Genomic DNA, 22,675 nt, shown 5'->3' with positions numbered 1-22,675 from the left:
AAATCCAGATTTATCATTTAAACGCCAACGAGGATGCAGGCAGAAGTTAACACAAACCCTCTTTATCGAGCCAATAAATAAACATTTCTGCACTTGGTTCACACTTTGATTTTCAGTGTTATTTCAGAAATTACTACCATTTTTAGATACAGCTTTTTTGCCACAGATCATATGAATTGGGAGAGGTTTTTGAGCTCTTGTGTTTTCTGCGGGGGTTGGAATTATTTTACTGAAAGTTGTTTAGCTTTTGTCCACAGAAACATATGATACACATTTTAAGTCTCTGATTCAATCAATACAAATCATCATGTTTTTGTGGATTGCTTGAAATGACAGCTTTTGCAGAGACACTGTAGTATGTTCTCACACAGCAGGCCTTGATCACAAGCACCCCATGAACATGCAGCAGTGCTGACTTTGGATGACTAGTTTGCAAACTGCTTCAGTCCAACCCATCGACTGTATATGCAAACTGGACTGAGTGACCCCTCCCCCCTCATCTTCTATACAGGAAGAACCCACTGACTCCAAGAAGCCAACATCACATACTATGGATAATGTCAAACTCACTTAGTCAATAGTCCAACCCAAACATTTTGAACACAAAAATGGCACAAAGAAATATAGCTTAAAGTCTTTGATAGGTATTGTCACACAAACATTATAATATACATATATATGAAGGACCCTAAGCCAGGGTCTCATTGTGCCGGTCCCATGCACGAATAAAAACAGAGGGTTGAGTCAGGAAGGACATCCGACGTATAATCTTTCCCAAACCAATTATGCAAATCAGACCTATAATAACCATACCAGATCGGTCAAGGCCCGGGCTAACAATGATCGCCATAGGTGCTGTTCATCAACAGGGTGCCGGTAGAAATCAGACTACTGTTGGTCAAAGAAATAGACGAGGAAGGCGCGTTCGTAGGAAGAGAGAGAAGAGGAAAGTCAATGGTGTTGAACGGAGAGTTGGGACTTTAAATGTTGGAACTGACAAATTAACTGACAGGAAAAGGTAGAGAGTTGGTTGATATAATGCAGAGGAGGAAAGTAGACATACTGTGTGTCCGAGTGACTAGGTGGAAAGGTAGAAGGCTAGAAGCTTAGGAACAGGGTTGAGTTGTTCTATCATGGTGGGGATGGGGAGAGAAATGGAGTAGGAGTTATCTTAAAGGAGGAGTTTGTTAGGAGTGTTTGGGAGGTAAAAAAAAATGTCAAATAGTCTTGAGATGGAAAAGAAGGTGTGATGTTTAATGTTGTTAGTGGGTATGCCCTACAGGTAGGATGTGAGCTGGAGGAGAAGGAGAAATTTTGGTTGGACGTTGATGAAGTGATTATGAGCATCTCTTTTTTTTTCTTTCTTCTTTTTAACTTGTCCTGTCCAACAGCTAGGCAGGCAGATGAGAGCTGAGGGCCTCTTGTGTTGGACATATTTTACTTTAACAAGAGGGGTTATTAATCTTCATACAAACCAGAGGTGTGACTGAATAAACCCCTTTTGTAATTGAGGCCAAACTTTATTAATTTCAACCATGATTGAAAATCTTTGGTGTTGGACCGGACGGAAAAGGAAAGAAGGGAAGAAGAGAGAGGAATGTTAGAGAGGGGGGGGGGGTGATAGTGAGAGGGGGGGTAAGACCATGAAGCAGCATAGAGCAGACAGGTTTACTGGTTGTTTATCATTACGGTACGGTTCAAATGTAGTACAAAAAGGGCGGGGCCTGTTCACACACACTCAAATATTATCAACACACCTGCTAGCTGCAAAAATGTCCACCTGTCAACATGTACACAAAACAGATAGTGTTCACAAACGCATACTTATGCCTTTAAACCAACTAGTGTGAAATATTTCAGTCATTCAATCATGCAAACTATTAGTGCAAAGGTGAGCTAACACCTGTGCTCAGGTGAGTGTTTATGTTCTTCTAAAATGGATGGTGGAATGTGAAAAGAAGGAGGAGGAGCGCCCAGCCACTCCCACACCCAGACCCCCGCCACAACAGCAGCGGCAGCCGGAATCCCCCCAACGCCACACGGGAGCAGGCAGGGAACAACCGCCCCCCGGGCGACCAAGACCGCCACCCAGGCCAGGGCCAGCAGGACCGCCGCGAGGCCCCCAGAGCCAGAGAGCAGATTATGAGCATCTCTAGAAGTGAGAGAGTTGTCATTGGCACAGATTTCAATGGACATGTTGGTGCAGGAGTAAGAGGTGATGATGAGGTTTGGTATCCAGGAGAGGAACGTCATGATGGTTGATTTTGCAAAAAAAAAGATGGAAATGGCTATAGTGATATGGCAGTAGTGATAGTAAAGAATAGGTAGGATGGTTATGTACTGACAGTGTCAGTAGTGTAATTGTAAGGTGGAAATAATACTTTGAAGAGATGACGAATGGAGAAAATGAGAGAGAACAAAGAATAGAATAGATGACTGGTGTGGAGCAGAAAGTAACAAAGATTAGTAAGGGTGAAGTGAGCGGGCATTGACGAAGCAGTGGAGTTTTTCACTGGTTTGTTCAACAGGATATTAGCTGTTGAGAACATGTCTGAGGAATTATGGTGTGATGGTTCCCATTTTGAAAGATAGGGGAGATGTGTAGAGGTGTGGTAACTACAGAGGAATAAAGCCGATGAGCCATACAATGAAGTTATGGAAAAGAGAAATTGAAGCTAGACAAGGGACAGAAGTAAACATTTGTGAGCAGCAGTATGGTTTCATGCCAAGAAAGAGCACCACAGATGCAATATTTGCTCAGATGTTAGTGATAGAGAAGTACAGAGATGATCAGAGAGAGCGACACTGTGTCTTTGTAGATCTGGAGAAAGCTTATGACAGAGATGATTTGTAGTATCAGGAAGTCTGGAGTGACAGAGAAGTATGTTAGAGCAGTGCCGGACATGTATGAGGGCTGTAAGACAGTGGTGAGATGTGCTTTAGGAGTGACAGAGGAGTTCAAGGTGGACGTGGAATTACATCAGGGATCAGTTCTGAGCCCCTTCCTGTTTGCAATAGTGATGGATAGGCTCACAGATGAGGTTAGACAGGAGACATCATGGACTATGATGTTTGCAGACAACATTGTAATTTGTAGCAAGATCGGGAAACAGGTGGAGAAGCTAGAGAGGTGGAGGTTTGCCCAGGAAAGGAGAGGAACGAATGTTACAAACAGCAAGATGGAGAACATGTGTGTGAATGGAGGGACCCAAGTGGAAGAGTGAGGTTACAGGGAGAAGAGATAAAGAAGGAGGAGGATTTTAAGCATCTACAGTCAACAGTCCAGAGTAATGGAGAATGTGGAAAAGAAGTGAATTAGCGAGTGCAGACAGGTGGAGAAAAGTGTCAGCTGTGATTTTCAGAGTTTCAGCTCAAATGAAAGGAAAGGTGTACAAAACTGTGGTGAGACCAGCCATGTTGTTCAGCTTAGATGAATGAGTACTGTATGCGTTAGAGGTTTTGGAGAAAAATTCAAAGAGGCCAGACTGAGATGGTTCGGACATGGCCAGAGGAAAGATGGTGAATATATTGGTAGAAGGATGCTGAATCCAGAGCTGCCAGGCAGGAGGTCCAGAGGAAGAGCAAAGAGGAGGTTTATGGATCCAGTGAATGAAGACATGAATGTAGCTGGTGTTAGAGTAGAGGATGGAGGACGCTGATTTGCTGTGGCAACAAGTCAAATTCTTAGCTCCACATATTTGGATTTCTCTCTGTGGTTTTTCCATTCAGTCTTTGTGAAGATGTTTATCTAAGTCTTATTAAAAACAAAACAAAACAATAAAACCTGGTATAATCCCAATGTATATATTTATTTACTTATTTATTTGTTGAAATTGGCATGTGTGTGGTAAAGGGTTAACATGCAGAGCATCTCTCAGAATGCTCTTTTGCTGTTTCGCCCTGTTTGTGTGTGAAATCTGTGCCGGCATTGAGTTCACATTAGTGCCATGCTTCATGCAGCCCTTGTCTTTTTAAGTGTTGGTTGTGGCAAAGAGTGTGCATGAATATTTTCCTGAGTGTTCACGTGGACCTTATGCTGCAGTGTCTTCTTAAGGGAGGGAAGCATGGACCTGCTCATTACGTGTGTGACGAATTAGACCGTGCATTGTGTGTGCTCTCATTTGTAGTCGGAGGCTGCAAACCACCCACACTATCTCTCCTTGCTGAAGGCTCGCTCAGCCAAACTCACACCCACATTTCTGTTCTTATGGGAGGCACTCAAATTGTAAAAAGGAAGGCAAAAAAAAGGAAAAAGAGCCTCTCACAGACACTAAAAGAACCAGTCAGGATGCTAATTAGCAGCCTGAAACTGAGGGCTGTGTTTGCCCAATTCAGATGTCAAGGTGTTTAATGAAGGCCTAGCAAACAAAAAACCTGAATGTTTGGTCTTTTTAACAAGTTCCTTTTAAACTAACATAATTTCATACCGTTTTATATGCAGTAAATTACTGTCAAAGTTTTATTCTACAGTCTTTGCTTCAAAACCCGCTAATGCCATTTTTAGCCCAAATCAAGAAACCTGTGCTATTTCTAAGACATAGTTTCAGGAAAGCGGCAGTAGTTCATTAGAAATTCACCTCTGAAAAAAAAGCAAAATAAATGTGCATCTGAGTTGTGGGACGACCATTGGCACAGAGCAACCCCGCCTCTTTTCTCAATGTTGCTCACTCTCTGTTTACACGCTCGCAGGCTAGTTTACAGCTCTCTAATCTAACATTACTGGTGCAACAAAAATGGCAAGCAATATTGGAGCTATCCAGGCGTCCAGTTTTTAGCCTGATGTGGAAAGCACAGATGTACAAGTACTATTTGTATACTAGTGGATGCGTTAGAATGGATTGGAGCAGGGAGCTCGTGGCCCGCAATGCGTATTTTCTCTGTAACGAAAAATATCTTTTTCAAAAGTAATTTTTGTCTGCTCCTGATTCTAAACAAATGTGATTAAAGAAATTTTCAACAATGCAGTTTTAAGCTTAATTTATTTTTATGTTCTCTGTCATGAAAAAAATGCTCGAAGAACATGTCAAAAACACAATTTTCTTCAGTGATCTTTTATTTGTTATTTTTACATGGAATAATTTGTCAGAACATCTCTTAGCTTCAATAAATGGTCAAAGAAATCAGTGGTGGGATCCAATGCAAAGGAAAGATTACTGTTCCGATGTTTTGTTGTGTATTGGTAACTTTTTCTATGCACAGTGTTTTCCTTCATATGAAAGCAAGCTAATAAACGCAGAGAGATGATGCTATTTGCAAGCCTGTGACAATAAGCTGACTGCTTGAGTGCCAAAAGATGCTCTCTTCTTCCTAATTGATATTGACCCTGAGGGCAACTGCTATTTAATTGTCGATAGCAGATGTTGGAGCGTAGGTATTAAAAAGAGAGAGGAAGTCCTCCATACAGGACCTTGTTGTGATCTGGCCTAAAGTTCAAGAGCTGCTAGAGAATCAGACATAAGTGGCCTGATCAAAGCCTAAGAACTATATCACCGACACTGTCTGTCCCGAAGCTTTGCTTCAATTCAGTCTCTAGCCTCTTCACTTGATTGCTAAAGACAAACAGACAAGCAGGCAGGGGGCTCTCAGGCCTTTGATTAAGGGTAAAGGTGAGACCAAGAAGTTGGACAGTGAAGCAGTGAGTCACTCCATCATCAAGGTGAAAATAACATGGAAGCTCCTGGAATTCTTGAATTAGGCAGGTTTAAGTAGTGATCTGATGTTCTGCATGGAGGCTTCGAGGCCTGTTGAATGGTCAAGGAGGGGTTCCCGCGAACCGCATATCGAGGGGAGGAGCTGAAAATGATGACGTCCAAAGCTTTACCAGGTGAGTGATTCATGAAGTGGTTTAGATTGTGCCGTAAGTCTTGACAGCAGCATGAATCCCGCAGGCTCAATTCTGTGAGACTTATATGAGATTTAGGGAAAACTGTTTTTTAATGAAAAAAAAAACAATGTGTCTCATAAAATGTAATCACTAGTCATATGTCAGTGTCACAAAAGCACAATCGTTGTCCACAGTGGTCATTCTTTTATCACTGGAGGTCATGGTAACCCTTGTGCTATCCTTGGCACTTTGACATTGGGAGTTGGGTCATCTAGACCCACTAGACAGTGCTCTGAACCTTTTTTCTTCAATGATTTGTGATCTTCACTGGTGTCCATGGATTACATGAAATCTTTCCACCTTTGTCCACCTTTGTCATGGTAGGGAGAACACGTCAAAGTAAGGGTGGGGTCATCTAAGATAGCACAAGGGCTAAAGATATCCGATGATAAACAATATCCATGAGAGATTCATGTTTTTCATTTTTTAATACCGGTAATCATCGATGTTTTCAGGCTGTAAAGCTCCAGTTTTATTTAGTGAGGTGATGCTCTGTATTGAGGCTTGACAGTGTGTGCCAGTGCCGAGTGGGGAGGAAGAGTTTTACGCGGTGCAGAAAGAAGTTTGCTTGATTTAGGGGAGGAGAAGAAAATTATGACGTCTAAAGCTTCACCGCCTGGCTGTAACATGTGACTGATTCATAAAGTGGTTCAGATTGTACCGTGAGTCTTAACAGCAGTATGAATCCCGCAGGCTCCTTACATAAATCCGGTGTTTGATTGAGAGTTACATACAGTCAGTGAGAGTTTGGGCACAGTTTGGATAGAACTGGAGATAGTTTGGAGAGTGTGGAGATTTGTATTATTTCTTTTTATTTGTTTATTTGAATAAAATCACAATTTCTGGCCCAATCTCAATGTTATAAAAGTAAGATCTTTGTCCAAAGCCGACCCACCCTCACATGGGGATGAGACCTGAAACTCAGTGGCAAGTCTGTACCCTGGCTGTATAAATACAATGATTTTGGTGCTTTGTTTTCAGACGTGTCTATCTATTCTATTCAGTATTGCTGGACAATTCTAGCTAGTAATGTACATGTACCTTTCCAGTGATTGTGAGGAGGTTCAGATAAGAATGGGTGGGGTCGTGAAGGTGCACGGACCTTCAGTCCAAAAGGGTGATACAAAGGATAGTGAGAGCTGAAATAGGTGTTTCCTTCTGTTTGTGAGAAGACGGAGAACAGGGCTGCAGTGACTGTCAGAAAGAATGGAAAAAAAGCCTCTTAAGCACACTTATGCACTCTCCTTCACCCTGTGACACTGCTCTGTCACACTTGTTTGCTTTTGAAAAATATGGGCTTTTTAAAAAATGTTATTTTATTTTTCATCTTTGAAGCACCTGTTCCACCCTATAGGGACCAGAACCATTTTTATCAATCATCGATATTCATTACTTATACCATGGTCCGGGTAAATACTTGATTCTGATTGGCTGCTGGGTGTGCGTTAAAACCTGATAACCGCACAGTGAAAGAAGAAGTTCCGGTCAGCTAGCTTAAATGTTTCGTATCACTGCGCCGGCTGCTTTAAAACAACTTCTGCTTCATCATTTGGACAAAAATAAGCGGTAAGAGGTGAACTTTATCTCTGAACTGATGCTTTATTCAACCCATCGGAAATATCAGCATATATATCACCGAATTCTTGACTGCAGCGGTGGTATTTATTATGTAACAAATAGACCGCTTTTTGTGAGAAAAGCGATCCAAATCAGAAAAAAAAAAAACTATAACTCTTTAACGCACTTTGCGGAAGCAACGGTTGCACAGCTTCCAGGCTTCCACAGCTTGCGTTAAAAAATGATGATGCATACTTCGTCGGCCATTAACCCTTGCATGTCCACCACCTAGAGTCTATGTAGAGTCTATGTAATAATGCATTTACAGAGTCTTTTTTTTTTCAAAAGTGGTCATTTGAACACATGTTGCAGGGGCTGGTGTGAACGCATAGCTTGAGAGGTGCGTGTGTCCGGTGTAAAATGTAAAGACACTGCCGATGGAATGAAAGATAAGACTAAAAAAATGATTCAATTTAATTTAATTTAACTCAATTTACTTGTATTATTCAGGCTGGTGTTCAGGGGCTGTCCTGTAACCTGTGACTCCTTATTGACAGGAGAAAAATATTCTAAAATGTTTAAAACAAAATTTCATCCTCTTTGGCTTCTGGCAGAAATAGAAATTACTAAAGATAATTTAGGACATCTAAATAGAACATATTTGTGCTTTTGTTTGCTTCCGTTTTCAAAGCCACATTGAAGATAAGTTCACCATCCATACATACGTCCTCATAAAAGGCCACTGCATGAACTTCTGCAAACATCTCTGCATCTTGATGAATGACATCACTTCTCCAGCTCTTTAATGCAGTGTTGCTGTGTTCATTATTCTGTGGTATCACACCCTATCATTTGCACATAAACATACATTAAGCAATAACTTCCTATACATTCAATCTTTTAATGCTCCAGTTTCAGTGCACATTAATGGCGTGACGCTCAATGAAATGAGTTTCTAGACCTCCGAAGCGTTGGTGTGGAAAGAGGTTTGATATCATTTAAAGCCCAGCAGTGGATCCGTTTCATCTTAAAACTGATCAATAGCCAGCGTAATGCGGGGGAGGAAGGCCCCCAAGGAAGCCAAAGTTAACACTAAACTTTAAAGCACTGTAGGAACATTATGGCAAGTGATAAATAAAACAATATTCCCTCCTACATAGGCCTGCATAAATATAAAAAAACAAAACTCTGAGCCTTTGTAAAGATGTCAAAATATTAATACAATATAATAATAAACTGCATTTAGATGATTTATACTTTATTCTTTTAAAAACGTTATTAACCATAAAGGTAAAAAATGCATAATCATAACTGTTATAAGACACAGAAAAACCAGAAAACCAGTAAACTGGAGGTTTGGAATCCCACAACAAAAAAATAAACAAAACCGATATTATACCAGAGTCTATGTGTGCAAACATACCCGCAAGATGAGCCTCATCAGCCAGTTAAAATGGGGAAACGGATCATAGAAAAGTTTTAGGCTACAGGCAACAGTTTGCTGGAGATGAGACAAAAGGCTAGATGCAGTGAAGTGGCTCTCTGCTGGGGGGCCATATTTTGGTTCAAAGCTGACGACCGGAAGCCAAAAAATTGGTTCATTATTCTATTGCAACAATAAAGGCAGAGTACTGTAGACAAAAACATAACTGTAATTTTCATTTCACTTTAAACCTCTGACACCAAAGCTTTACCCCTAGTGTTTACATTCTTTAGACTACAGTAACTCTTCAACCTTATGGGACTCTAAGTTGTTTTCATCAGCCACGAATCTGTGGCAGATCTATGTCCACAGTTCTACTCTGTCCACTTGGTGAACGTTTCAAAATCAGCGAGGTCTTCCAAACCGCAGACCATGAGAGCGTTTTGGAATTTGAATTAAACCTTGGTGAAATGGTTCATTTTCAGCGTAATATAGTCTTCGCCAAAGGCACTGTATATACGGATCTGCAGCAGATTTTCTGGACTATTTCTGTTTTATTGTTGCCCCATATATTTCTTACATTCTCCACCTGCACATGAAATCACTCGGTTGAAAACGTATTTTAACCCGAGATGCTGCGCTGCAACCCCCTGCCCGCTTGAAATCTGTCCTGTTCCATCGTGAATCTGTGCTACCCTAACATCAAACCTGTGCCATCGTTCATAAACAGTAGGTAGGGTTATCTGATAAGGTAAGACGTTTGGATCGCTAAATCTATGTCCATCATAAACACGTAGGAAAATCTCATGAGGTAGGACAGATCTTTAGAACACAGATTAGATACACATTTTCCAGCTCATTTGCGGTTTAAACCAAGAAGTCAAAAATGCTAAATGCTTTCCAAAATGTCATGGGCCATTTAAGGTTCTGGTTGAACTAACAATATTTTATAAAATAGGCAGTATTTTTAGTTCAGTTTAAAGGTAAATTCATTTAACTGAAGGCAGAAAATATATATATATACTGCATATAGCTATGTGATGGAGGGACTTTAATCAGGGATAATCCCCGCTATAATTTGCTAAACATCCATTAATTCTGTTCTGAATTAGGCAGCTGAAGCCAGCCTTCAGAGTTCAGCCAGAGGGGAGAGGAGTTGACTCTGACACAGTACGGTTCTAAACATGCATCATGTCGTATGCTTATATGCTCATAAGCTAGCTTTTAATGTAAATCTAGACCTCTAAGGGTGTCCGAATTCCCAATCCCAAACAAATCTTGCTGGACAGTTAACAATGATAAATAGTGCATACTCCCTCCTAGTGTAAGGGGTATATAATACAGTAATATCCTCTCTTCCGATCTGGTCTGGATTGTAGACGATACTAAGTTAGCTTGATTTTTGCTTGGTTTCCTGCAGTTTGCTTTGTTGTGAAAGAGCATTCAGAAATGTAAAACGAATATTTTGGTATAATTCATCAAGTGTTGCACTAAAATTTGGCTTCAGTGTTATACGCTGCAATCCCATAAAGAGTGTCCCCCAGCTGTGTTTGTGGAATACCCAAATGAGAGGAGCTCAACCGCACAAGCAGAGCTGGGCCACCTCTGGAACCTTCCACTGGCAAAGTGCTGCATTCATCCTTGGCAATGATCCGCTACGCTTCACTTAGTGTGCGTCCGGTTTGACCCCCCCACGCACCTCTCGTGCTGCGGTCGCTGCAGGGCCACAGCTGATGGGAACCCCAGTGTTCCTCGTCTGGGAGTGCTGCCAGTAAGAGGGTTGCAATTTTGAGCCATCATTAGGAGAGGAGGCAGAGGGAGCTTTAAGTATGATTTCTGCCTTTTGGTCAACAGTGTTTCACAAGAAGAGTAGAAGAGCGGCTTCTGGTGTGTGATCTTCTCTTTTATTTATATACTCTCATCCACTTTAAAGTTGTAGATCTCAAAGCCTGAAAATTGATCCAACTTTTTGGACTTACACTTAATCACTTTGTTTGTTTTAGGCAGACCTACTGAGTTATGCTGCATTAACAGCGGCTACGATTTGCTCATCAGGGGCATCAAGTTTTAATGCTTACTGTTACAGATGCGATCTGAGGTCCTGCGACGCGATTTGGGCATCGGTCTCTGGGCAGCGGAGCTTGCTTCTCCAGCAGCGGTTGGCTGCCCGTCACGGGGGCCGTCCTAGCAGGCACGACCTCTCCAATGAAAATAAGATAAACGTCATAAGCCCATCAAGACAATACTAAAAAGATCCTCCAGTTTTATTCTTATTCTTCCCCTCATGGCTTAATGCTCAAACCGGGCCACAGACAGACGGAAGTGATGTTTAAAATGCCAGTAACCCAGGCACAGTTTCGCTGCAGGAGGAAAGTACACTGCATCGGGAGAGACTGAAGGATGAACCAACCGGCGCCTCTGTAGAGCTCTCTAGACTATACTAACCCAAGCTAGTCACTCAGCATCATCCATGTATTTTCCATGAAGTCTAAAAAAATGTTGGCGGTTGCTCTGCAGGTGTCAAGGCGTCGAGCACTAAATTTAATGCGTGTCAAAAGAAAGGCGGCAGACTCGAAACGCCTTCGGTGTGAATGCAACCCAAAAACCTGCAGCACCCGTCCGTGTTACTAAGGCACTATGTTTGGCATTGCAGTTCTTTCCGTGGACGTTTTAAATGAGGACTATCATTGAAGCAGTCTTGTCAGCGTGTGTCGGCAGAGTGAACAGCGTATGCTGTTGAAAGGTTTGAAATCTTAAAAAAAAAAAGCAGAGCTGTGAAAGGAGCCAGAGGACGCTTAGGCAGCAGCTGCGTGTGGGATCCAAAGGAGGTCCTTTTTTTGTCTTGACATGTTGCTTCCCTGTCTCTGTCCTCCCAGTAGCCTTCTTTCCTACTTCCCCGTTTCAAATGTAAATTAGACCTGCTGTAGCCCCACATTGCTTTCCGGTGCCTTTCATACCAGTTGTCAGGAATGAGAAAAGAGACAGCAGCATTATTTTACCTGACAAATACATTCTGTTTTACCATGTCGGTACTGAAAAAGGCACAACTCAAAAGGTCATCCAAACATGCTGGAGTATCAGATTGGATTTTTTTTCATTGAGAGAAATGTTTTCAGCAACAGTTGTGAGTGTTTTTTTTTTTAATCCATTATCACCTCAATCAAGGGCAAACCAGGGGCGGAGCTACAGGGGGAAAGTGGGGCAGCAAAAACCTTTGCCCCCCCCCAACTTTCCCCTTAATTTAGGAGTGAGTATTAGTGTCATTATTGCCAAAGATTAAGAAATTATCAATACAAGTTTCTTTAAGCATTACTAAAATAACATAAACATAATTTGCAATAGCACATCAGCTAAAAGAACTACTGTTTTAATATTAACAATAACAATAATAAAACATGCTGAAATACGTTTTTTTGAACCTTTCATTTGTAATGGCCTTCCACTTTGCTGCTCTCATTTGCCACAGTCCTTATAACTTAAAGAAATAAAGAAAATCCATGTAAGTTATGTATAAAGTTCACATTAATCTATATGTATAACATTTTAAATATCTCTGCTCCATGTTTACATGCTATCTCTTTGGTGGTGTCAGATAGAATACCCAAATGAAATAATTCAGCTTCATGGGTGCTTACTGCTTCATGAAAGCAGTAAGCACACCAGCTAAATTTTGCCATCTTCAGCCTGTATATTCTGCCACCCTGTCATGCGAGCTCCCATCATCTTCTCCTTCTTCTGCATAGACAGGTTACATAAGGTACTATGGTCTATATTCCTACATTTCCCACTGTGCCTATTCATCTTCCCTCTCATCTATAGAGCTGTAATCAAATTCTCCCAAAGTTGTCTTGCACATTCCTGACAGCTGAAGTTCTGCAACAGTGCGGAAGGGTGGGTGATTTTCTGAAGCAGCAACAGTGGCCTAGATTTTCCTTTCACCCATGGCAAAAATGAGTGGAATTATTCAAGCTGTAGCATTAAAAAGCTCAGCACCAAAAGTCAGAAAGAAAAAAAAAAAGCTTTTTCCTGTGATGCGCATTTTGCTTCAAAGAAAATGCTGAGATCGAGATAGGAGAATGTTTGCCTCATTCTCCCTGGAGGCCTCTGTTATGAAGACTCTCTCAGGTAACTCACCGGTATGTTACCTTGCTATATAAATGGCAGTTGCTCTGACAGAAAATGTATCAAGTATAGCCTCCTTTAAAAATGAAGACTGTGAATGCTAACCTTAACCAAGCATCTTTTAAAGTTTCTATATCTATGAAGTTTATCAGCATTTTGTTAGCTCTTCACCTCTAATTTTGAGATGCTTCTTTTTAAATTCCTAAACTATAGTTTTTTCACTCACCGAACTATGCACACACTCCACTTAAAGACCCACTCTGGAGAAAATTGTGTTTTTGGTGTTTTTAATATGTTCTTGTGACATTTTTTGTTGAGGAAAGACATGTAAAGAAAATTAACTTCAAAAGTGTTTGAAGTATTTTTTCTTCAATTTGTTAGTGGGTTCCGTTCCATTCTGATGCATCAGCTTGTAGACGTACGGAGCCCGCCGGGTGCCAGTGGTTAAAAATAAAAAAAATCTGATAAACTGTGCGCACGGAATACTAAATTGTGCGCACGGATTAGTAAACCGTGCGCACCATTTAGTAAACTGTGCGCACGCTTTAGTATTCCGTGCGCACAGTTTACTAAATGGTGCGCACGGATTAATCAATTGTGCTCGTACTGTTACGCAATCGTGCGCGCATGCAAAGTTATTGCATGTGCATGCCTCTGAGCATTGAAGATAAACTCTTAGCTTCATGTTTGCAGGGATGTGAGGGTGCTTTGGTACAGTGTGCGCAACGGAGGAAACTTCAGACCGCACTCAATTTCCCTGTTCTGCTGCGCCGACTCCAGAACTGTGTCCCCCGGGAGATTTGTACCATCTCCAGACCGAGGACGGGCGGAGGAGGCTTTTGGGGGACCAGTCCTGACAAGCCGTGCACACAATCATGTGAATTTGTGTTACTATTCAGTTCCAGACAAAATAAAGACTGATGGTTATTCCAGTTTAAGTCGATCCACGGCTAAATCGCTCATTAGTACGGCTAATGTTGTTAGCATGAATGTTGTATTAACCTACTAACTTAATCTTAACCCTTCTTCCGTGTCAGTTCAGACAGAAAAAGCCCTGGGCACACGGATTTAAAAAAAACTATAAGCGAACATGCACTTAGTAATAATCATAATAATAAAAGCATGTTTAAATGGTCATGTCCCTGTGTCTATCGGAGCTTAGCATTGTTTACATGAAGACTTCTCTTCCTCAATGGATTATCCAGACCAATCACTACCGTAGACGTCATCGGAGAAACGTACAGCCAATCAGATGGTGTGACGTCATCATTAGTCGCAGACCATCGAACACAAGAAGTGACTAATGATGACGTCAGACTATTTGATTGGCTGTCGGTTGGTCCGATGCAGTGATTGGTCTGGATAGTTCATTGAGGAAGAGAAGTCTTCATGTTACATTAGGTTTTAATGTGATCTAAAATGCAATATTTAAAAAGTTAAACATTTTAAGAACACGCTGTTATACAGTAGCTTTAAAACCTTTATTCTTGATTTGAGGTTCATCTTGTATTTAAATATTTGTACTTACTACAACAGTCACATTCATTCACCCATGCACACCAGTGACGTACGGTCAGGTGAGGCAATTGATAAACTAGAAAGGGCAATTAAGTACATATTATTTTCCACTGATCTGTGTTAAAGATACATTTTCAGTCAAATCAACACGTTTTCCACAGTCTCTGAGGTTAAAATCGCAGAATAGAAGTGTTGCACGATCAAAGACGGAGCGGAAACTCGGGGTGAGGCTCTGAAACACTGTGCCTCATGTCTGACGGCAGGGCTCAATGTTAACAGAGACGTGCGGTGGAAGCCCTGCTATAGGCCCGCAGAAAAGGTTTTAGGTGAGGCATGCCTCACCAGCAGGGGGCAGACGTGAGCTGACAGCTGCTATATAGCTACACTGGTGCCGTAGAAACAGACTTAGGATGTCTTTCTCCATTGAGAGGGAGAAACTCAAATAAAATAAAGGAAAATATCGGCTTAATGTTTAAAAAAGTAATGTTTGTATTTTGAAAATAACATGGGAGTAAGTGAAAAATAAATGTAAGTAAAATAATTTATTTTATTTTTATGATCATTTTCACAGACAACATTTGATAAAACTGATTAAAGCTCCAGAATTTGAAGTTGGAAAAATACTAGAAATAGTTACTGAGGGTCAAATGTGTGCTGAACACATCTGTATACTTTAATTTGTTTAAAGTTCATATGAATAACTTATACACAAGACGAGTGTTCTATCCATGTCTATAAAAGAAATATTCTCTGTAGGACAAATATGTTCTTGTGTGTATTTTATAAGCTGTTAGCTGCTGTTGGATGAATGGTTAAATATTTAGTTATTTCACTGTAAATCTGACACCAGAGGAGTCAGTGCCTCACCAGCCATCAACCTCAGCGGACGTCACTGATGCACACACATTCACACACTGATGACAGCTTTCACACAAGGTGTTAGCTAGACTACCAAGAGCTATGTTGGGGGTTCAATGACTCGCCCAAAGGCACTCTGACACATGAGCAGGCAGAACTGAAACTGGAAAAAAAACAGAAATCTAATAAGTTAGTTCTAATTAGTCTTTGTTTAGTCATAGTTAAAATTACAGTATTTGCTGGACTATGTAGTCTATTTTTGAACTTATAGCATATTTAAGGTGCATTAAGCAAAACAAGATTGCACAGTAAATCTAGAACTTGTTTGTAAAACGTTACACATTTGTTAGAAGTGTATTCACAGTATTTGTAAAACCTGGTGTTATTGGATGATTTGGTTATCTGTTGTAAATTCTCATCAAGGAACACTAAAAACAGATCACCCGTAGGATTGAATAGGATTTTTACTAACTGTGTTCTTAAAGTTGTTAGCACTAAACATTTCATATTTGTATCTTTGGCAACTAACGCACATAAAAAGTGCTGCGAAATGTATTATATTTCAATGATGTCTCTCCCGCATATCTCATAAAAAACTTTTACTGTGTTTTATTTCTTCTACTACATGGCAGCCTTCTGATTATTTGAAAAAAGTCCAATGTGCCCGAAGGTTTATGTTTTAGGTAACAAGGAGCACAGTACTGGCCAGCTGAGTTTTTATTATTCACCTTTACATAATTAGAGTGACCCTACAGGCCTTCATTTAAGCCCCATTCAGCCTGTACTTAATAACTATGTTATCATGCAGCATTATATTTTTAATAAAACCTAAAAATGACTAACTAAAGCTCCACAACACATCATAATCCCCTATGCCTAGAGTTTAGCCTCCTTTGTTTTTTTTTTACTTGAATTCTCCACTTTCCCTTTTTCTCATTTTTGGGTTTTTCAATTTCATCTCCGTGTGTCAATCCATCTCTCTGGAGACATAAAAAGAAAAGTCAACAACAGACAGGAGAGTGGAGGCCAGCTTACAGGCACATATTAAACTTGGACGTCCTTGCTTTGGACCCATCAGCTTAAATCACTTTCAATTATTGTTATATGTGACACAACTTCATCATCTATGCGTTGTTTAAGCATGCAGATGAACTGCATTGACAAACAGCCAAACAAAAGAGAAGCTGCTTTCAGCCATGACCTTTATGTGCTGTTGTGGTCTTTTGTGGGTTAAAATATGTTTAATTGAAAACAATCACCCTCTGCATGCTGGTTGTTGCCAATGCTTTAAATCCATTTTTTACATAAGTTACTCACAGCCTTGTTTAAGGAAGAATTAAAAGAATAAATTAGCCTCTTTGAAAGCATCTTGGGTTAATTGTAGTTATACAAGCTTTTTGAAGAAGCTTGAATAAAAATATAAAGCCATTGTTATCAACATTAAAAGCCACAGAAGCCTGCAAACATGTTTGACTGAGTTGAGTGTTCTGTTGTTGTTGTTGTTGTTTTACAAAATGTTGTTTCACAATTTGTAAGGGGAATGTTTATGGGCTAGTGTAGATGCTGTAAACTCAGAAAAAGGTCAGGTGGCATAAATACCTGGAACGTGTTCACACTGCTCATGAAGTCTGATATAGATAAAGCCAAAAAAAGGGGTTTAGGGGCTGGTTTCATTCATCTACTTTCCACATTACACAGCACACTATTTATAAACCTATGTCATACTTATGTCATACAGACAAGTTCTAGAGTTATTGTGATCTCTGACACTTGCTTCACGTTAAGAAGCATTAGCCGTGTTAGCATATTCATAATACCTGCAACTTCAAACCTTCTTTGCAACAGGTAAAGAAACAGACTGATACTGCTAAAACAAGGGTTACAGTGACTACGCTACCTCCCAACCCTGTTAGTAACACGGAAAAAAAAACCACTGCTACATGATAGCATATTCACAATAACACCCACCCAAACATTTTGACAGACGCCGTGTACCTTTCCAAATGATTATGACATCAGTAAACACAACCAGAATTATACCTTAAATAAGGCGCTCTGGATTTTAACTGTAATTTTTAGAAGAAAATTAAGGCCTTCAAGTGAAAAATACTGTATGTATGATGGTCATATACTATCATATGAAAGTCACAGGGTTTGCCAAGAAAAGCTTAGAGGATGTTTGCGTGAAGGCAGCAGGATCACTGCACATGTACACATGGGAATACTCTTTTAAATCAAGATGTAAAAGAAGATTAAAAGTACAGTTGAGGTTTGTTTTATAGAATATTGTGGAATAAAATGTTGCCATTGTATGGGGTATGTGCGAGGTGATTGACAGTGTGAGCTAAAGCAATAAGTGTTGTCCTCATTCACAACACTGATGCAGCATGGCAACAGGCAGAAAACAGATGTTCCGTACACCAGCGGGCCACCTTTAGCCTTAAAATCCACTTTATATATAGCGAGGGAGGGAATGAAAAATGCTCCTCTCTCATTGGCCTTTCCCCCAATTCCTTTTAAACTGGTTCTGTTGCTCGAGGACGGACAGTTTGAAAATTCATAACGGAGAACACCATTACAGCTGAGGGAAGAGCACGTTGATTGTTCCAGATTTTTCTGCAGCTGTTTATTGGTTGTTTTCAAGGCATTTCAGCAGCAGAATCGTCTCCAATTAAGCCATGGAGGAGTCAGGGTTACCATCTGGTAAAGATGCACATTTTCGAGGTGCCTCAGAGGTCTCATGCCAGTCTCCATAAGAGCATTAGAAGGTCTAAAATATAACAGTTTGTTTATCTAGTTCAGTGGTGCTCATTAGGTTGATCTTGATCAACATGTGGATGCATTTGGATGTATCCCTTGTGCTGTCATAGGCACTTTAACATTGGGAGTTGGGTCATCTAGACCCACTAGACAGTGCCCTGAACCTTTTTTCTTCAATGATTTGTGATCTTCACTGGTGTCCATGGATTACATGAAATCTTTCCACCTTTATCCACCTTTGTCATGGTAGGGAGAACACCTCAATGGAAGGGGGGGGGGGTCATCTAAGGTAGCACAAGGGTTAATAAACCAAAAACTAAAAATAAATATTTAAAAAAACATTCATTGAATAATCATCCTTACCGTGAAGTACGTCAATATATTAACATGCAGAGTGACCAATCAAACATCCTCTGATACATATGTCACTGCACATGCGTGTTTAATTACACTGAGTGCACATTCTTCCTGCCATTGGAGAGCCTCTGGCTGTGCACCAGGTCCTTGGCGGAGGGCCACTCCGGCCTGCAGGAGCGTATAATAAGGCCCACGGGCCTCCTCGATTAGAAGCAAGACCAACAATAGACAGTCCAACACACACACTCACAAACACACATACATTACACAAAGAAGGTGGGACCTCTGATCTTCTGTCCCCTACCCCATCCCTGGTGGGGGGAACCATCCCGATGCTGTTCTGCATCACGCACATACCTGCACTTCATTACTACTACGGGGGGGGTTTTCTTTCACGTCCTCACTTCCCTTACCGTAGTCATGCTGTCCTCTCCTATGTCCTCCTTACTGAAGTCACACAACAACACTATAGGCACACCACACCATAGGGCGCACCGCTACATTTTGGAGAAAATCTACGACTTTTAAGCCTTATTTTCGTGGAAATACGGTGCAGATGACAGTAATTATAAACTTCCAGCAACTTGTTGCTTTATAATTTAACCCCCCCCCCCCCCCTCTCTATAATCACCCTTCTACTTCCTTAACCCCCCTTTTCTTTTGTTCCGTTACCCCCCAACACACACACACACTCTTTTGTCTTCTGAAAAAGTTTTCCACATTAAAAAGTTGCCTAAAATATGTACAAATTTATATCACATATGTTCTTTTTTATAAGTAACCAAGACAACATTTAGGTGTCTTAGCAGCCCCGAAGTATTTACATTTTTGATGCACGCAGTATCCAAGCAATTAGTTCTCCCGGATAAACACAAATGACTCAACAATGGCATAAAGCAAAAAATATCTTAAAACTGTCAAGTGCTTGTGAAACTCTTTTGTACAGTTATTGTTCAGCTTCTAAACAAGCAAAAGCAGGGTAAGTCCTGTTATGCATGTTTGCTTTTTCAGCAAATAAGCAAGCTGCTGGGATTCTGGAGGCCGTGTTGAGGAAGAGCCGTGGAGCTCTTGGAAATAATTAAGATACGTTTCAATGCGACACAAGTGCTAGCTACTTGTGAGGAAATAACCCTCAAAAAGAGGGGGCCACAACAACCATCTGTTTCTCTTCCAAATTATGAGTTGTTGTGAGAATATCAATGAAAAATTGTGTACTGTGAGCAGCAACAGCTGCCTATAAGATCTGGTCACGGTAATGCGAAGCGAGCAACACAAGTTTGTGGAAAACGTGTTCTGAAGCTTTCATAATATCGCTGCTAGTTTTTTTTTAATCATGGCGCTGTACTTTATTTTCTCAAACTTAATGTAATGAAAACCAGCCTGAAAGCATTATCAACAAAGTTGATAGAGAATTTGTGTTTTTTGAAAGAGAATGTGTATCGGTTCTTTTTTTCCCCTAAATATTACGAAAGTGCATCCTATAGCCCGGAGCCTCTTAAACGCGGATTTATTCTGTGCTTATGATGCTGAAGCAATTTTTAGAGGTTGACTACACTCTGTTACAGTATCCATGTGTTTTTAAATGTTCCAAGCAAGATTTGGTGTTATTGTGGCTAACGTGTAGTGGTGTCAGACTGGGATTTTTTTACGTGTTACTAACAAGATTGGGAGTTAGTGTAGTCACACTAGTGTTTGCTTTAGCGGTATCAGTCTGCCTTTTTATGTGTTGCAAAGAAGGTTGGGAATTAGGGGTATTGTAAATATGTTAATGTGGCTAACGTGTGTGTGTTATTAGGATGGCTAGGAGTCACATTAATGTTTATTTTAGTGGTATCAGTTTTGTTTTACCTGTTGCTAACAAGTCTAGGGTTTACAGGTTTTGTGAATATGCAATTTATGACAATAGTACGGTGGCCGACAGGGCTCACACTACATACAAAAGAAAAAACACAACGGCATTACCCGAAGTACAACGGCATTACCCGAAGCACAATGAAATTACCCGCAACACGAAGACAGCAACAGCATTAGCCTATGCACAACGGAAATGACAAAGCCTCTTGGATAAGAGGTGAAACGTCTTCTAACTTTAAAACCAAGTCCAGATGACAGCCCCTAAACCTACTACGATGGAACCAACCTGGATGGAAGAGAGCCTTCATAGACACGGAAATGAGGACTTTTTTTTTCCTATGGTGGAAAAAAAATAATTCAGTTTCAAACTATTCGGCGTGACGGAGTTTTAGGGCCCCCAAAAAAAAGTAAAATTACGAGATTTTAAACCGTACATTTACGAGAAAAAAAGTGGAGGTGATCAAACAGAGCAGCAGGTGAACGCCGCGCAGCAGCAGAGCAGACCCACTAAACTTAGTTGAACAGGTGAGTTAAATGTTTATTGATAACGTTCCAAATGTTTGGAAGCTCATTTGTTTTATTTACGATTTATTAATGTTTTATCTATTCATGGTTGGTTTGCAGGATCTCTGCAGCCCGATGAAGCCGTCGCCGACGGCGACGGTCTTGTTATGGCGTTGGGTTGGGTGTTGGGGACTGCGCGTGCGTGTGTGAGAGGGGGAAGAAGCGCGTGCAACGAGAGTCGGGGGTGAGAGCACGGAGCGGAAGAGTGTGCGTCTATATTGTGTGTTGGAGGACAGAGAACCGGGATAAAAAGGTGTCCCCCCAAGGAGAACTGTTTTAGAGTCTTTATTAACCCGTCCTGGAGGCTGAGGGTCCGAACGGTGAACCCCGAACGAGGATCTGCAGAAAAGGTGCCCTGCCTTTCCGACCCCGGTCGTAAAAAAAAAAAAAGAGAAGTCATCGCGCAGGAAAGGTTCAGCAGTGTCCCCGCAGCTGTCCACTTGAATCCTTTCTTCCTCCACCAAAGACCAGATCTCTACGTCTGTTTGACGCTTCCGTCTGAGGAGGAGAAGCACTTTTTGGCATTTTCAACGTTCTAATGCTAATATAACAGACTATTTTCATTCCTCTTTATTGTTTAATGTCCAAACAGGATGTTTCATCTGCAGGAGGGGTCCTCTGCACCCAATCGTGTCTCTGAGCTCCTTATTTTACATACCTTTACCGAACCCCGGAAAGCCTGCTCCACTGAAAATAATCTGATTTTGACTCGCTAAAAGGTTCAGAATCTCTGTTTTTTAAACCTATCCGGAAATAAAGCTTAACAAAAAAGCTCCACATATTTCATCTTCAAGCTTGGCTCCAATAAACGGAAAACTTTGGTGTGTCCTCGTTAATCTATGACTTTTTTCTCATAAATTTACGAGATTTTAAATCACAAATTTCTGAGATAAAAACTTGTAAATTTACGAGTTTTTAAATTTACGACTTAAAAGTCGTAATTAAAAAAATACAAAGAGCATTAGATGCAGATGTCACTATGTGAAGAGCTGGGTAAATATATATTTTTAGACAAACGTACATTTGTAAGAAATTACATTATCTTGTAAAAAAACACCCTAATCTTCGGGTAATGCCTTTGCGTTTTTGTTTTGTATTTAGTGTGAGCCCTGTCAGCCACCATACATTAGTTCAAAAATTGACCATTCGTTGATTGTGTGCTGTTTTATATGAAAAATACAATACATAATTTTGATGAGTAGAAGTAGAACCTGGACCTTGCATTAATCCAAAACGGCTCATTCATTTGCAAAGCAATTTCAAGACAACATGGAAGCATCTTAATGATTTATAAAAAAAATGAATATATCATTTGGATCATTTTATCCTTTGGATAATTTGACACACAACACATTTTTCATATTTTAAATCTTTTTTATTAAATGAATGTTTCAATATAAATTAAAATACGGTTAACTCCAAGTGGCTGGGATAGGCTCCAGCAGCCCCGTGACCCCAAAAGGGAAAAACAAATTAGAAGATGAATGAATAAATGAATGGCTAACTCCAGTATTAATTTTATAGTTGAATTTAAGCAAAAATACTCATTTTGAAAGACTCCTCTGCACATCTCTGCATTTATACATTTAAAAATAAAGCAGCTACTTCTGTGTGAGCATATTGTTCCGCTTTGCCCAAGATTTAAATAATGCAAGAAGTTGATAGTAATGATTGTCACATCTTACAATTGAAAAATGCTGGTGAAATGTCCCAGTTAACATGCTTATAACTGGAATGGTGGCTGGTTAAAATAGCAGTTGTGATTGGTTTGCATCATC

General features: G+C 40.4%; 1 protein-coding gene across 3 annotated transcripts in view; it reads left to right on the top strand.

Annotated features, from left to right (window-relative positions):
- The window catches only part of alk (ALK receptor tyrosine kinase), a 705,488-nt gene that overhangs the window by 427,149 nt on the left and 255,664 nt on the right, over positions 1 to 22,675 (top strand). The window lies entirely within an intron of this gene.

The sequence above is a fragment of the Oryzias latipes genome, chromosome 22 (genome assembly GCF_053564925.1).
Source record: "Oryzias latipes strain Hd-rR chromosome 22, Olatipes_Hd-rR_3.1".
Taxonomy (NCBI): domain Eukaryota; kingdom Metazoa; phylum Chordata; class Actinopteri; order Beloniformes; family Adrianichthyidae; genus Oryzias; species Oryzias latipes.
Note: the sequence above shows the minus strand (reverse complement) of the source record. Positions and strands in the feature narration are given on the sequence as shown.